Source organism: Physeter macrocephalus, chromosome 6 (assembly GCF_002837175.3).
Source record: "Physeter macrocephalus isolate SW-GA chromosome 6, ASM283717v5, whole genome shotgun sequence".
Classification (NCBI taxonomy): Eukaryota; Metazoa; Chordata; class Mammalia; order Artiodactyla; family Physeteridae; genus Physeter; species Physeter macrocephalus.
The window spans coordinates 52,541,396-52,559,832 of NC_041219.1; positions in this window are offsets into that span (position 1 = coordinate 52,541,396).

Sequence of the window (18,437 nt, forward strand, 5' to 3'; positions counted from 1 at the left end):
GTGAGGATACCTTCCTTCCAGAATTCCTTATCCAACCACAGGGTTTAGAGTCCTTCATTTGTAGAATGTCTCCTGGAATCTTCTCTTCCTACAATAGGGTTTCAGACTGCAACGTTTCAGGAAAGATTGGGAGTTTGTGGGTATAATTTATCTTATTCTTTTAAAATTGCAGCCTCCCTTTTAATATACTTTGTAACTGCTTGGGACGTGTCTATATGAACTCTGTACTATATGCTTCTGTTATAGTCTTTACAATATTTTATTCTCTTGTTTTCTGTAACAATTTTCCATGGATTCTTTGGGCTTAAGGTATATTAAAAGGGAGACTGCGATTCTGGGACTTCCCTGGTGATGCAGTGGTTAACAATTCGCCTGCCAATTCAGGGAACACGGGTTCGATCCCTGGTCTGGGAAGATCCCACGTGCTACGGAGCAACTAAGCCAGTGGGCCACAACTACTGAGCCTGTGCGCCACAACTACTGAAGCTGGTGCACCTTGAGCCCATGTGCCATTTATTTTTGGAGAATAAAACCACCTCTGAGTGATGAAAATTTAGACCAGCTAGTCAGAATTCTTTATCACCTGTTCTTCTAAAACACTGACCAATGGAACAATTTTACTAGGGATAACAGTGTAATTGTATTCTAGAGTTCATATCTGCAATATGGTTTATGACCTTGATGCTGGATCACGACATTTCAATGGTATAACTGCTATTGTCTCTTTGTGGAACAAGTTTTACTAGGGATAACAGTGTAATTGTATTCTAGAGTTCATATCGGCAATATGGTTTATGACCTTGATGCTGGATAATGACATTTCAATCGTATACCTGCTATTAATTGTCTCTTTGTTCAACGATTAAAGTCTCACGTGATCTGAGTTCATACTGGAATCATCCTGGTTGGTTTCTGTCTATTGCAGATTCCTTCCAGTATTAAAGGGCAAGAGCAATATGGCTTACTTTACAAAATGTCTTCAAACTAAATGATGATATAATCTACATTCAATTAATTTATACATACCCTACTGTAGAAAAGGGTTTGTTATGGTGGCAGAACCCAGTAATTATGTAAAACTGAAACTTTTATCTGCACTGGTTCAAGTCCTCTTCCTACGAATATGTTTATAATCAACATTCTTTCACAATTTACCCAATTTAATTCACCATAGCATTCCTCATATTAACTAAATGGAAAATCTTAAGCTATATACAAATCCAGAAAGGGCCAAAAATCATCAGCCCCCATGGATTATTACAATCCATTGCTGAGGCATTGAAATTACTTATGAAAGAACCACTATGTCCATCAACATCATCAATTTATATATTATTGCCCCAATGCTAGCCTTAACCCTGGCTCTCACAACATGAATTCCTCTTCCCATATCTTATCCACTAATTAATATAAATGTAGGCATATTATTTATATTAGCCATATCACACCTAGCCATTTATTCCATCCTCAGTTCTGGATGAGCTTCACATTCAATATACTCACACACTGGAGCTCTAGGGACAGTAGCATAGACAATCTCATATGAAGTAATGTAGCAGTTATTCTATTCTCAGTCTTACTGATAAATGGATCATTTACACGATCAACAGTAATTATTACACAAGAACACCTATGACTAATTTTGTCCTGACCCCTACTCAGAATTTGATTATCTCCGCAGTAGCAGAAATCCAATGAAGCCCCACTTGGTTTAACAGAAGTAGAATCAAAACCTGTATATGTCTTCAATGTAGAAAATGTAGCAGGCCCATTCACCCCGTCCTTCCTAGAGAATATGTCAATTTCCTTATAATAAACACTTCCACAACAATCCATTTTTAGGAGCATTCGACAATCCCTAGGTGCCAGAATTATATACAGCCCAAGTCATCATTAAAACACATCTAACAATCTCCTTTCTATGAATTCGAGCATCCTACCCACAATTTTGATATGATCAACGTATACAACTCTTATAAAAAGTTTTTTTACTACTAACATTAATTAGCCCGATGTATATGAGGGTTTTCACTACCTGTCATCATGTCCTGTGCTAATAAACTCTCATTGTTTTTACTATCATTCTACTGACCATTATCTCAGGAAATATAAATGTATAACAAGCTCACACTGGTTAATGGTATCCCCATTCTAATAAAAAACACCAACCCATAAGCTACAGAAGCATCCAACAAATATTTCCTAAAACAATCCACCACATCAATACTACTTATAACGGCTATTATCATTAATCTAATATACTCTGGTCAAAGAACACAATGAATAGCAAAAATCTTTAATCCAGCAATGCCCAGATCATGTACTACAAGAGTATCATTATCACACACATGAGGTAAAACACCTCCCATCACAATCCTTTTCCTCACCATTATAGTATCATTAGAACATCTCCCATCACTATCAGGGTTTTTACCCAAATGAATACTTATCCAAGAGGTAACAAAAATGACAACATCATTCTACCAACACTAATAGCCATCATAACAGTCTTCAGCATATATTTCTACTTGCAGCTAACATACTCCACATCACTAACTGTATTCCCTTCCTTAAACAACACAAACACAAAACCCTTTACCCTCCTCATCAATTGCCCATATAGGATGAATAACAGCTATTATAATGTATTTTCAGATTATAACGATCCTAAACATACGAATTTACATCATAACAACACTATCTTCTTCTTATTTATGCCCAGATCATGTACTACAAGAGTATCATTATCACACACATGAGGTAAAACACCTCCCATCACAATCCTTTTCCTCACCATTATAGTATCATTAGAACATCTCCCATCACTATCAGGGTTTTTACCCAAATGAATACTTATCCAAGAGGTAACAAAAATGACAACATCATTCTACCAACACTAATAGCCATCATAACAGTCTTCAGCATATATTTCTACTTGCAGCTAACATACTCCACATCACTAACTGTATTCCCTTCCTTAAACAACACAAACACAAAGCAATTTGAACATACAAAGAAATAACCTTCCTATCATTACCAATCATAAAACCCAGACGATTACTACACATAACACCCATTCTATTGGTGCTGGACTAGGAATTTAGGTTAGTTCACACCCAGAGCTTTCAAAACCGTAAACAAGTAAAATTAACTTAATTCCTAAAAATAAGGATTGCAAGACTTCATCCTACATCAATTGAATGTAAAGCAAACATTGTAATTCAGCCAAATCTTTACAAGATTGATGAGTTTTAACCCCAGGAAACTTTAGTTAACAGGCAAATCCTCTAGTCAACTGGCTTCAATCTGCTTCTCCTTCATTTGAGAAAGAAAAAAAGAAAAAAGGCAGGAAAATCTCTGGCAGAATTGTAGCTGCTTCTCTGCAATTACAATTCAATTTGTTGATTCACCACAGGGTTTGCAAGAAAGAGGTCTCAATCTCTGTCTTCAGATTTACAGTCGAATGCTAATTCAGTCATTTTACCTCTGTTCATACACTGCTGATTATTTTCAACAAATCACAAAGATATCGGCATTTTATAATTACTGTTTGGTGCTTGAGCTGGAGTAGCAGGCAGCACCTTAAGAATATTAATCCAGGCTGAGCTATGCTAACCTGGAGCGCTACTTGGAGATGCACAAATCTGTAACGTGGTCATAACAGTCCCTGCACTTGTAATAATTTTCTTTATTGTTGTACCCATTATATTGCAGGGTTTGACAACTCACTTGGGCCACTAATAACTCGGACACCTGAGGTAGCATTTCCCCGAATAAATCATGTAAACTTTTGACTACTTCCCCCATCATTCTTACTCCTACTCATATCACCAATAGTAGAAGCTGCTTCTGGTTCCAGTGGACCGTGTATTCAGCTCTAGCTTGCAATCTGGCCCACGCAGGAGCCTCTGTTGACCTAACCATTTCCTCCTTACATTTAGCAGGTGTCTCTTCATTTCTTGTTGCTATTACTTTTATTACTATAGTCTTTCATACAAAACCAGCAGTCATACCCCAATACCAAACACAATTGTTTATTTAATCTTCCCCAAATATAGCCATATTACTATAATTACCAATGTCAGTCCGAGCAGCCAGAATTGCCATACTGTTAAGAGATAGAAATCTCAACACTACTTTCTTTGACCCTTCAGGAGGAGACCGAATCCTATACCAACACCTATTTTGATTCTTTGGTCACCCTGAAGTCTGTATTCATGGCCTACCAGGGTTTGTTATAAACTCACAGATCAGTACATACTATTTAGGACAAAAAGTGCCTTTCAGTTATTTGGGAATAGTATGAGTCATGTCCACTGGCTTTTTAGGATTTCTCTTGTGGGCCCATCCTATATTTACCATAGGGATAGCTGTCCACTCAGTAGCATACTTTGCAAAAGCTACCGTAATTACTTCTATCCCTACAGGAGTGGGCTTTCTCTGGTTGCAGTGAGAGGCAGCTACTCTTTGTTGCGGTGCACGGCTTTTTCATTGCAATGGCTTCTCTTGTTGCAGAGCACGGCCTCTAGGCGCGTGGGCTTCAGTAGTTGTGGCGCACGGGCTTCTTGCTCCGCGGCATGTGAAATCTCCCCAGACGAGGGCTCGAACCCATGTCCCCTGCATTGGCCGGCAAATTCTTAACCACTGCACCACCAGGGAAGTCCCTGGTTAGCAACTGTTCGCAAAGGTAATATTATATGACCTCCCACTATATTATGAGTTTTAGGCTTAAGTTTTTCTTTTTACAGTAGGTGGTTTGACAGGCATCATCTTAGCCAACTGATCCCCGGACATTGTCCTCCAGGATACATACTATGTAGCAGCACGCTTTCATGACCTAATGTCCATGGGAGCAGGCTTCACTGTTATAGGAGGCTTCCTACACGGATTACCACTGTTCTCAGGTTATACAGTTAACTCAGCATGAGCAAAAACTCACTTCACAGGTATATTTGTAGTGGTAAATATGACTTACCACAGCACTTTCTTGGCCTCTCAGGGACATCACTACGTTAGTCTGAGTACCCTTAGGCACACACAACATGAAATATTTTGTCTTTAGGCTCATTCATCTCAGTAGCAGCAGTAATGCTAATAAAAGCATTTGCATCTAAATAAGAAGTCTTAGCACTGGAAACTGACACTCCTAAGCTAGAATTGTTACACAAATGCCCTCCGCCATATCCTATGTTTCAAGATCCTACCTATGTAAATATAAAATAAGGAAGGTCTCAAGTCCTTTTCAACCAGTTTCAAGCCAACACCATAACAATTATGTCTTTCTCAATAAATGAGATAAAAGTAAAAAGTGATGTAGCTTTGTCAAACTTAAATTATAGGCTAAAATACTGTATATCACTAAGGCATATCAATTTCATCTAGGCTCTCAAGATACACCATCACCGATTATGGAAGAACATTTACATTTTCATCATCACACATTAATAGTGATTTTTAAAGTAAGTTCTCTAGTCCTCTATATTATTTCACTAATATTGACAACTAAACTAACTCATAGACATACAATAGATGCACAGGTAGAGAAAATGTGAACAATTTACCATCCATTATTGTAACCTTAATTGCCCTATCATCATTGTGAATCCTTTACATGATACGTGAAATCAATAACTCTTCCCAAACCATAAAAACGATGGGTCAGTATGATACTGAAGCTACAAAATACACAGATTATGAAGATTTAAATGTTGACTCCTCTGTAATCCCCACATCAGGGCTAAAACCAGGAGAATAATGACTAAGAGAAGTCAACAACCGCGGAGTTAGAGATAGTCATTGAATATTAGTTGCATCTGAAATTGTTGTACACTCCTGAGCTGTTCCTTCTCAGGCCTACAAAGGGCTGCCATCCCAGGACGCCTAAATTAAAGAATATTAATAGCAACAGGGCCAGGCCTATGCTGTGGACAATGATCAGTAGAGGTCACTTTCCTGAGTTCAAAGACAGGACAGAAGGATAGGACTGAGATATGGGGTGAATCTGGAGCCCATGGGCATGCACCTTCCAAGCTCCAGGATAGGAATGGGGCCTCTGGGGTCCTAGGCCACCCACCACACCCTCCCGAGCAAGATCTCGGCAACATTCCCTCTCAGTGATGAGGCAACCTAGCACTTGTCACGCCCCGATGTTGTGTCCTATGTGGGCACCATGCTCTTGGGACCTCACCCCACACTCTGCAGGTCCATGCTACAGGGTCCTTCGTGCCTCAGGAGTAGAGACCACACAGCAAGCAGTTCCCTCCCCAACCAGCAGGAGGAGGGGAGGAGAGCAGGAGTACCAGGGGAATCTCACTCAGACCACAACACCCAGGGGTGCCGGCGGGGACAGTGATGATGCAGATGAGGCACAGACCAAGAGATGGGACCAGAGGACGCAAAAGGCAGCTGGTCAGATCCTGGCCCAACTGCACCCCAGACACCTTTGTCCCTCATACACCCCCTTCCTCATACACCCCCTCCTTAAATGCAGATTCTTCAGATGCAAACAGGCAGAGCTTCAGATTGAGCGTCAGCTCTTCCAAAATGACCCGTCAGCAAACACTGCAGGATTCCGCTCCAGTGGGGACCCTGGAGTCGACAACTCAGGGACTGAAGTGGATATCGGGGCCAGGGCCAGTGGGAGGGGATGGGGAGGGAGACTTTCATGGTTGTGGAATTTTGGTTTTGCAAGATGAAAAGTTCTAGGCATGGTGATGATGGCTCCACGAGAAAGTGAATAGATCTGATGCCTCACAAACGTGCACTTAAAATGGTGACGATGGTAAACGCTATGTGACGTGTGTTTTATTTCACTTAAAATAAATTCTTAAAATAATGTCTTGTTAATTGAGATTCCATTTCGACTCCCCTTCATCACAAATGTCGGAGGCCCAGACACAGTCCCCTACCTTAGGGGCCATCACGGTACCCTCACAGAGCACGTGGGAGACCATTCTTAGAGGGGGCTAGTCTGTGCTCACCTGACCTCTGTCCAGGGGACCCAGGCACTTGTGACCCCATAGATTAGACATATGATATCCAATGACATTCATATGATACCACCAAGTGTTGTCACTCACCACAACACAGAGCAGCAACCCACTCAAACATGCCTGACCTCATATGAATGTGACAAGATTAAGAGAAGGAAAGGAACCACAGGTTAATCAGGGCAACACCCTTAATGCAGAGGTTGGAAATCTCAAAGGGGACAGGACACACTGCAGGCAAATAGCACATATGCGGTCTCCCCATACATGTGATCCTGACCCATGCAGATGTGGTGAGACTCACACAGTCCCCGTACCCTATACCTGGGGTCACACATCCACACTCACCAGGGTGACCCACCTCCCCAGACCCTGCATCTAAAGTCACACATTCTCTCTCAAAAGGTGACCCCTCCTACCCAGACACCTCCACCTGGGTCACATGTCCACAGTCCCAGGGTGACCTCACCTCCCCAGACCCTGCACCTGGGGTCACACGTCCTCTTGGTCAGGACACCATGACCCTGCTGCTTGCTTCCCTACTGTGGAAACAAGTTGGGTTCCTGGGACCTCTTGGGATGGGAAAAGGTGTCAGGTGGGTCTCCTCTCCCCACACTTGTCCCAGAGAAGTCCTCCTCTTTTCCCTTTGGTTCTGTGTGATTTTAACTGTTTTTAAAGCTTTCATGCTAGAGTTGAACACATGACCTTGGTTCTGGCAGGCTCAGTCCTTTCTTGTCTCCCTTACTTGTTGAGAAAACTCACAGGACAGCAGGGCTGAAAGCCGAAGGGCAGCTCTGGATCCTGCTGAGTAAGGAAGGCAGACTGGAAGGAGAGCTCAGCAGCAGCCTCAGCTGTTGCCCATCGGCCTTTGGCCCGATCTGCGTGCCCTGCAATCAATTCACCAGCTAAATCTGCCTCCCTACGCACCATGCACGTGCTGGTAAATTGGAATAATCGGCAGGTAGCCCTCCTGAGGATTCTCCACGAGCCCCAGGGAAGGTGAACCTTGCAGGAATAAAGACTAAGGCCCCGACCATAGCACTGACCCTTGGGAGGACCAGGTCACCACACTCAGAAGAGAGGGTGGTACCTAGACAAGCCCACCTCAGCTCCAGACCCCAGATATCTAAGCACTGACCTTCATATGCAGGCATGGAGCTGCCCAGTACTGACGCCAGGCCGGCTCTCCTCCCAGCTCTCAGTACTCCTAGCGTACACAGAACATGGTCAGGTCTAAATCTTCTTATTATAGACAACACATGGTCAGCTCTAAACCTATACAGTAGACAGGACATGGAGAGGTCTAAATTTACCGTGTAGACAGAACTTGATCATGTTTAAACAAGCTTAGGGCTGATCTCATAGCAGGTACAGATCACACACATGGGTCTCTCATCTTTGGACACCCACATCAGGAAACTGAACAAAATCTTTGTCATTAAACATTTCAACAGACAAAACAGAAATGTTACCAATGTTTCTGGCCACCTGATGGTCAGGATCCACGTGTGATCCAAGAACTTCTTAGAGTGCAGCCCAGTCTGCTGCCAGGCCAGACAAGAAGTGGCCTGATTCCAGCCTCCCAGGCTTCCAGAAGGAGGCGGCCACACAGGAGGCCCAGGCAGGACAGTTCTGCATGGTGCAGGCCGGGAGAGCCTCTCTGTCCATTCCGCTGGCCGATTCCAGGCGGGGCGCTCAGGGCCGCTGAGAGCCCTGCACTCAGGTCCTGCTTCCCTGCAGCATGTGCGTGCGTGCGTGCGTGCGTGTGCGTGTTCGTAGAGGGGGCGGTGGCTGACGACTCCCATGGCTCCCGTCCCGGGCACCGCACTGTCTTCGAGGGGAGGCACGGGGAGAGGTAGGGGCACGAAAGCCTTTGGAGAGGAGAACCCACCGCGGAAATCCTTGCACACTGGCTCGCCCCACCCCGGGACGCGAGAGCCCATCGTGGGCCGAATGTCACCCCCCAGCCCCCACCCCCGAGGGCAGGGCGCCTGCTCTTTCAACAGCACAGGGTCTCACATGAAGTAGACTCAGTGGGGACTGTCACCCCCCCCCACTCCTGATACTGTGTTTGGAGAGAATGAACCCCCTTGACTGGGCGATGGGACCCTATGATGAAAGAGGTGGCGGCCCCATCCAAGTCGGGGCCTGGCTGAGAGATGGGAACACAGGAGCCACGTTCAGGGCCTGGAGGCCAGGCCAACAGGAGAGGCACCTCCATCCTTGGCCGGTCTCTCCAACTGACATATCTGGGGCACAATTCAGTCTGCAACCAACTTGCAAATGGTTCCAGCAAACACACAGGTGTGCGCAGAGGCAGGCACAGCACACGCACAAACATGCGCACGTGCACAGCACAAATATAGTCACACACTAGCAGATGAGCACACACGCACGCAGTCCAATTAAATCCCTGAGATCTCTGACCTTTACCTGGCTATGCAGGATTGTTATAGCAGCTGCATGTGGATATATCTGGGGCACAATTCAGTCTGCAACCAACTTGCAAGTGGTTCCAGCAAACACACAGGTGTGCACACAGGCAGGCACAGCACACACACAAACATATGCACGTGCACAGCACAAATATATTCAGACACTAGCATGTGAACACACATGCACGCATATGCCCATGCACACACTAACGTGTGCAAGTGCACATACCTATGCACATGCACAGCATATGTATGCAAACAGGCACATGCACACGTATAGCACACACACAGGGAATAAAGTGAATCCGTAAAGCATTAATTCCTGAACACAAGTGAAGCTGACATGTATTTTTCCCTTTTCTTAGCTTTGATGTTTTTCACAATAAAAAGTTTAAGAAAAAAGTTAATGGCAAATGACTTTTGATTCATAGGACTTTCTGATGTTATTCCACAAATATTATGACAGGAGAAATGAATGTAGATATTACATGTGTCCACTAATGGATGAATGGAGAAGAAAAACACGGTCCATCAATACAAGGGAATGTTATTCAGCCTAAAAAGGAAGGCAATTCTGACACAGCCTGCAGCAGGGATGAGCCTTGAGGGCATTATGCTCAGCGATGTAAGCTAGACACAGAACAACTCACAGTGCTGGATCCACTCACGCAAGGCCCCTAGAGCAGTCACAAACATAGAGACAGAAAGTAGGATGTGGAGTGCCAGGGGCTGAGGGAGGGAGAATGGGGAGTGAGTGTTTAATGGGGACTGCTTCAATGTTGCAAGATGAAAAAGTTCTGGAGGACGATGGCGGTCAGGTTTGCACAACAGTGCGAATTATTCTTGACCCTGAAATGTGCACTTAAAAATGGTTAAGATAGTAAATTTTATGTTATGTGTTTGTTGTTGTTGTTGTTGTTTGTTGTTGCTGTTGTTTTTCTTTTTGCGGTACGCGGGCCTCTCACCGCTGTGGCCTCTCCCGTGGCGGAGCACAGGCTCCGGACGCGCAGGCTCAGCGGCCATGGCTCACGGGCCCAGCCGCTCCGCGGCACGCGGGATCTTCCCGGACCGGGGCACGCACCCGCGTCCCCTACATCGGCAGGCGGACTCTCAACCACTGCGCCACCAGGGAAGCCCTGTTATGTGTTTTTGACCACCATTTTTAAAACTTTTTTAAAAACACCAGGAAATAGTCTATGAATACCACAATATGCTCAACTTCACTAACAACGAAGAGGATTGAAACCATAAGAAAAATACTGTGCATACACCTACCAGAATGGCAGACATGAAAGACCTAGTATCAAATATCAGCAGGCTGTGGGGCAATGGGAAGCCTGGTACGCAGCGGGGGGATGCAGCCACTTCTGAGACAATCGGGCCTCAGAGAGCGAAGTCCGTGCACACAGACCCTCAGGGCTCCTCCCAGCTGAACACAAACCCACCGGCCCTGCACCAGGACACACGGACATGGACTCTGCAGCCACAGGAGCCAAACCTGAAAGAACCTGTAGGCCATCACAAGCGGATGCAGAAATGAACCATGCACGCGCCTATGAAGGAATATTCCACAGCAATGGAGTACATTTTGTTTAAAGGTAGTAAAATCATAAAAATTATTTTTTTAAAAACCTCTATTCACAAGATGAAAGGATCCCATGGACACAATGCTGAGCCATCAAGAGCAATAAAGCAGCATGCACGGTACACGCACTTACCGACTTGGAACTAGGCAAAGCTGGGCTGCGTTGTGCAGAGATGCATCCCTGGGCGAAAACTCTGAGGACAAGTCACTGACACAAAATCAGGAGAACAGCTACCTCACGGTGGGGAGGGGGCTGTGACGAGGGAAGGGCGCTCCTGCGTGTCCACTCATCATGTTCTGTTTCTTGATTTTTATGATTATTCTTTACATGTATATAACCTAATCCTTAATATGTACTTACAGCTTATCATTCTTGTTTATTAAAAAGGGAATCTCCCCAGCAAAGTAGAAGGAGACCTGCTTCTCCCAGGGAAGAATAGGAATAGTTTCTACCAGTGAAATCTCGATACCATGGCGGCTTCAACCATCAAGCCTGACAGCAACTCCCGTGAGAGTGGCACCGGGGCCACGACACTCAGAAGGACGCTCGGGGGCTGCAGTCCTGGGTCACTGCCTCTGAGGAGTCCACGGCACCTGGTCAAAGTTCTCAGTCATTCTGTGCACAACGCTTTTGCCTTGGTTGCTCTGGCACAGCTCGGCCGGCACCATCGCTGGGAGAGAAAGAAGAAACGTGCAGAAGAGGGAACCGGGCTCCAAGCTGACCCACCTCCTTCTACGGAGACGATGCCACAGTCCCTAAGAGAAGACAGCAAGGCCACGGAATCCAGCCTCTCTGCCTGAGGCCTGGCCACACTAGCGCCCCACGCTTCTGATGCCACAGGGAGAATTTCGCGAGGTGCCCTCAGACCACCTGGTTGGACACATGGGGCTTTCAGACACGCAGGTCCTGTCCGACCCCGCACCTCTGCTGTCACATTCTGGAGTTGGGCCTAGAGGCCTCCAGTTTTTCACTTCTGATAACATCTTTATTGAGATTTAATTCCCATACCACACAGTTAACCCACTTTAAGTATTAAGCTCAGTGGTGTTTTGCATATTCACAGGGTTGTGCAGCCACCAGCACAGTCCATTTGATAATATTTCCATCATCTCCCCGGAAGCCCACTCTTTAGAGGTCACCCCTCATTTCTCACAGCCCCGGCACCACCAATCCACTTTCTGTCTCTACGGACTTAACCTGTTCTGAACGTCTCATGTAAGTGGAATCAACTAATTGTCCTTTTGTGTCTGGCTTCTTGCTCCGAGCATCATGTTTTCAAGGTTCATCCATGTTGCAGCCTGTGTCAGTGTTTCAGTCCTTTTCATGGCTAATATCCCCCGCTACTTTTAACTCTATAATTAATTGTGACTCTCTGCCTGCACCGCACAGGGCTGATGAGAAATTCACCTTCCATCATTTTTAGGGTGTAACCTGACTTTTAACCAACACCCAGGGGTCCTGTGCAGGGGCCAAAAGCTCAGCCCCACAGGGTGCATAGTCACCCTGTGTGACCAGAGCCCAGGAGGAATGTTGACACGAGCCTGTAAGTCTAGAGGACCAGCCCTGCAGTCTCATGTGACACCAACTCGCTGGTCAGCGTCCTGTGAGAGCTGCTCCCCAGGGCACCATGCGGGCAAGACAGAATGGTCAGGGGCCACAGCACTGCCTTCATTTAAGGCCCACCCATGGCAACTGTCTACTTGGAAAGTGCTGAGGCTCCAGGGGAGGATCCTTCCTGCCTCTTCCAGCTTCTGGGGGCTCCAGGCATCCCTGGGCTTGTGGCCGCATCCCTCTTGTCTCTGCCTTCGTCTTCATGTGGCTTCCCCTCTGTCTCTGTGTCTCCTTTGTCTTGTAAGGACACAGTCACACAGGATTAGGGCCGCCCTAATGTCCTTGTCTTAACTACTTACAGGACCAGACCCTACTTCCATTGAGGTTCCGTCCTGAGGCCCTGAGGGTGCACAATCCCCCTTCACCCTGAGATGACAGATCCCATAGGACTGGTGTCCTTACAAGAAGAGATCAGGACACAGAGACACCAGGCCGACGCCCAGGACCAAACAAGGTGACCAAGACTCTCCTCAGCCCCAGTCCCCGTGCTTGGCCTCTATCTTGGCCTCAACCTGGGCCCCATTGTGTCCCCTCCAACTGCCGCAGGCTGACGTCATGTCCCCTTCCTTCCCAACAGAAATAGAGCTTCTCTTCCGCAGGATTCCAGCATGAGGCCCTGCCCACCTGATTGGTCCCTCCCCCCAGCCCTAAGCCAATCACAAGTGGCCAGGGAGGATGGAACATGTTGATTGGCCAGGTCAAGGTCATGTGACCATCCTCTCCGGGAAACCTGTGAGCTGCTCGCCCTGTGTCCTGGGGTGAGAGACAGTGGGATGCCCAGAGAGCAGAGGTGAGGGTCCAGCTGCTGCGTCCTCGGTGCTCAGTTTCCTGGGATGTACCTGCTCACATCCTCCTCCCACACCCCATTGTCCTCTGTTTACAAAAGAATTCATGACGCGTTTCTTCTCTTCCCAAGCCCTGTTTCACCCACCCACACCAAAAAGGAGCAAGACCTCCTGTTTGAAGACACGACTGGGGATTCACTCGCAGCCTCAAGGCTTGTTTTTTGTCTCCCATTACAATCGTGTATTCAGTCAACAAACGATCGTTTATTCAGTCAACAAATGTCTACTGAGCACCTACTACATGCTGCTACGGGTTTTCAGGACTGTTAATTGTTCTGAGTAGTGGGCATCAACCAGGGGCCTCCCAAAGGGAACAGGTTTTGTCTGAGGAAGCATCTGGAGGTGAGCTTCCAGTCCCACTCTGCCACCCACTGTGTGGCCCTGAGGAATTCCTCCCCCTCTCTGAACTTCTAATTTCTCGTCTGCAAAATGAGGCACTGGGGCAAATGAGGTCCTGGAGCCCCCTCAGCTCTGACATACTGTAGGTGGGTCTTAGAACATGTCTCTCCAGCTGAGTCAGCCCATGAGCACCATGGACAATGGCCACAATGCTCCCACGGCAGGGCTGGGCTGAGATGAGTCCACAATTACACAGCTGTGCATCTAAATCCTTCCTCTTCGTGGTTGCTGAGAGCAACCAGGGAAGACGAGGATCAGGGCTTTCCGTGCCTGTGAGGACCCCAGGCTCTGGGTCCCTATGAGGCTGCCCTAGGCTGCTGCTACTCCAGAAAATCTCTTTGGGGACATTTTTGATTCCCAAGCCTTCCCACCTCTGAAATTCAAGTTTGGAGCTCTGAAAGGGAAGTAGAGGGAGGCCACATGGAGGGGAGAGAGGAAGATGTGGAGGTTCCACGGAGCCCATTCATCACCCACCTCCCTCTCTCTCCCTCCTCTCCTTTCTCTGTCACAGATGAAAATTGGTCATGGCTCCCTCGAAGAATAGAGATACTGGTGTGTTGATGAGGAAGGGAGGATACTTCTGAGGCAGGCCCAGTGGAGAGTCTGTTTTCTTCTGGACGAGTCTAGTTTCTCTTCACTCTTTGAACATATGGGGACATGAATTAATTCCCCTGCTCATTCTGTAATTTATTGTCAGTTCACTCAGCAGCTCCTCACCTTATTAATCCATTTGTTCCCTCCTTTTTTTAAGCAGGAAGGGAGATTTATTAGAACACAGGGAACCTAAAAATAGAGAGTAGATTACCGGGTCTTCTTAAAAGACTGGAGAAACAGCTGGTAAGACATGAGATGCCAGGTCTGCTGCGTTTCTTCCACCCTCCTGGGGCCACATGGTCACTCACCTCTGCTTCTCTTTGCACAGCACTATGTCCTCCTGTCTTTAAGTCTATTGGTTTCTCTCCAGTTCCACTGCCAGGGACCTGGTCTAAAGTACTATCCTTTGGCCCCAGAAAACTGAAATGGCCTCCTAATGTTTCTCCCCACATCCACTCTGCTGTTCTCCTCACTACAGCCAGAGTGATTTATTAAAAATGGAAAATGTACTCCACTGCTCCTAAGATAAACATCAAAATCTTAAGCTTAGTGTGCAACCAGATTACAATGCGCCCACATCCAGTGCCCTTTGCTGTGGCCCCCCTCTCAATGGAGGATTATACAGCCCTGCCCTTTGTTTCTCTCAGTCATGGCAAAGGTGCTGGTGAACAGTGAAAGACATGGGAGCACACGCTTAAGAACCAGTGCATGATTTGCCACTTCTTTTCCTTCTTCCACAGCATTGGCAGTATCCAGATAGACACTTCTCCGTCAGCCCGAATCCAGAGGTAAGATGACACGGAGCAGAGCCATGTGGGCATGTAACAGGAAAGGTAAATAAGCCTTATTGAAGGCCACTGAGGTTTGGGAATCATTTGTTACTCAGCATAACCCAGCCTATCCTAACTGATGCACATAATCCATGAGCTCTTGCTTTCGCCCCATCTCTTTGCTAAAGCCCCACTGGCCTTTGATAGTTCCACAAATTTCATAGTTCCACAAATTTCATAGTTCCACAAAACTCCCTCCCACCTTAGAACATTTGTCTGTTATACCCTCTCCTGGGAAGGTTCTTTACTTACCAGAGATCTAAGCTTAAATGTGAGGTACTCAGGAAAGGATTGTCTGATCCATGTTCAAAATACCTTGAATTCACCTTGTCATTAGATCTCTTTCACTAAACTATGAGGATCGTGAAGATAGAGACCAGGTAGTTATCTCATGTATTCTGGAGGCCCTGTTCTATCCCCACGACATGCCAGAACCCATGCTGAGGGGCCAGAGGTACTAGGTATGAATCAGCCATGAACCCTGCTTCCAAAAACCCACCTCATGGCAGGGGAGACAAACACACAAGCAGCAGCATTTGAACCCATTTTTTTTTTGTGATCATTTTAGCAGGAAATGAATATAAAAGAGGCTGGGGGGGAAGGCAAGGGAGGCTGCCTGGAGGAGGGGGTATCACAGCCTGTTCTGGAGGAGGCATTGGAGTTGTCCAGGTGTGGAGCTTACTGAGGGATGTGGTGGGGGGATTGTAGATCAAGAAACAGTGTGCCCAGGGTTTCCAAGTCTTGAAAAAAGATTAGCCCAGGAGCAGCCGGGACCAGAAGTGAGCATCTGTCATCTGTGTTCCTGTGAACACAAGTGTTCTTGTTCAGGTGACTTTGCCAGTGAAAAGCAACTCATGGTGTTTGCTTCTTGAAGCTGATGGACAGTAATGAGAATAGCAGATTCCAGGCCCTTCCACACAATGGGTGTCACGGCACACTCTGGTCTGGGGGTCAGGTGAGTCCCTTGTGGGCGCATGGGTGGCTTTGTTCTGGGATGAATCAGCAGGAGACAACATTGTCTCCACCCTGCTCACTGGCGGTGTCTGGATGCCTTAATTCCTGTCCTTGTTTTCTAAGAACCTGCCATAGTTTTTTCTAGTATTAAATCAAGGTTTCCTGAGCACACAGCCCCAGCTGTCATTTAACATTTGCTAAGATGAATAAAATGTAAGCGAGATGAATCACCAAACACACCAAGTACTGGATATAACGTCTCTCGCTAGGATCTTGTTATTAGCACAACCTGCAAGCAGCAGGATAAGCCGCGACAAGTCCCATGCTCCATGACTAGTGACTGGTCACTCGGTCCCCTGCTCCGGGGAGGGAAGGCTGTCCACACAGCACTGGGGCTTCGGGGCCAGAATGTGGCAGAAAAGCCCCTAAGCCTCCCAAAGGGTGGGAAAGTGGGCAGTGACATTTGTGGCCCTTGACTTTTCCCCATTACAATGCAGAGGGAAGCGCTCTCCCTCACCGCCCACTGCCCTGGTGTGAAGCTGACGCAGTAAGTGGCCAGCGCTCGGACAAGCCCACTTATTCTGAGGGATCGCTGTCGCCCCTGATGGTGCTAGCGTCTTCATGCCAGTTGTGAGGCAGATCTCTGAACTGCGGGAACAGACACCCACAGAAACTGGACACAGGCCCACCCAGCACACATACTCTCCGTGAGAAAGCTGACCTCTGCGTCGTGGACATCAGGAGGAGGGACATTAGCTCCCGCTGGGGAGGAAGATGCTGGGGCAGCACAACCCAGGATGGCTTTTGTGAGCTGTGGCCACGAAGGAGGAGAGATGGGGGCCCCAGGAAGGCAGAGCATAAGAGCAAAGGCCTGGGACCTAAGAGGCAAAGGTGGGGAAAGGAATGCAGTCCGTCTGCCTGGAGGAGACTGGATAAGGCTCAGCGGGCCATTTCCAGTGGTGCCCTCTGGACTAGAGGGTGATGATGATCCTGCCGGGCTTTCTGTGCCGGCAAAGCTGTTTTCAACTCCAGCGAAGATCACAAGCATAGGGTAGACATTAGCCTGCCCACCCAACAGGTGGGAACACAGAGGCCCAGCAGGATGGTGTGTGGGCAGTGAGGGACTCTAGAGACTGGAGGCCAGGGTGGGGGGGCTGTAGAAGCTGAGGTTCCCCACTGCCAGGATCTGGCCAGGGCTGGCTGCAAAGCCAGTGGGCTGCTTGCTCCCTGGCAGGTACTGCCTTTCAGAGCAGCTCCTGCCTGCCAGCCAGGCTTCAAAACTCCCAGGCCAGAGCTGAGGGACTCTGCAACTCAACAAGTAGGTGTCCTTTAGTACGCCATCTATGATCAGCCATCCCTGGCAGCCTGAATGCCAAGCTAAGAAGGAGTCCAAAGCTGTATATGTGCTCAGCATTAAAGAGTGCTACAATCTGTTAGTAATGTCTGTGGTGGAGGAGAAAGGGGAGACCTGTGTTATGCATGCCAGCCATTTGTCATATCTGGTGCAGCCTTTATTTTGCTTACGGGGAAACAGGCCCAGGGGGAGGAATGCCCTCATCCAGTTTCTGGTCCTTCCACTTCCTGAACCAACCTCCCTGCAGACCTCTGGGTCCCATTGCGACAAAGTGAAAACAAGGAACTGTGTGACAGGGAAATCGTACTGGATCTGTCTGGATCCACACATTGTTCCTCCTCTATAAAGGATAATAAAATAACAAGCACCTGCGAACGCACCACTCAACTCCAGAACTAGAATCTTCTCAATGGTTTGAATCTGTGTGTTTGCACCACTATCCTGAATTTTTCATTTCTCTTCTGGGTTTACTATATATGTCTATCCAATATACTGTTTCGTTTCTTCTTGAGTTTGATAAAAATGGTACGCTCGGTGTGGACTGCTAAGATTTCATTTTTTACTTGGTGTGTTCCTCTTTGGGTTGCTGCTGTTTGGGATTCTCTGTGCCTCTTGGACCTGAATGTCTGTTTCCTTTCCCAAGTTAGAGAACTTTTCAGCTATTACCGCTTCAAATAAGTTCTCTGCCCCTTTCTGTCTCTCTTCTTCTGGGACCCCTTTAATGTCAATAATAGTACATTTGATGTTATCCCAAAGGTCTTTTAAACTGTCATTTTTTTAAACATCTTTATTGGAGTATAATTGCTTTACAATGGTGTGTTAGTTTCTGCTGTATAACAA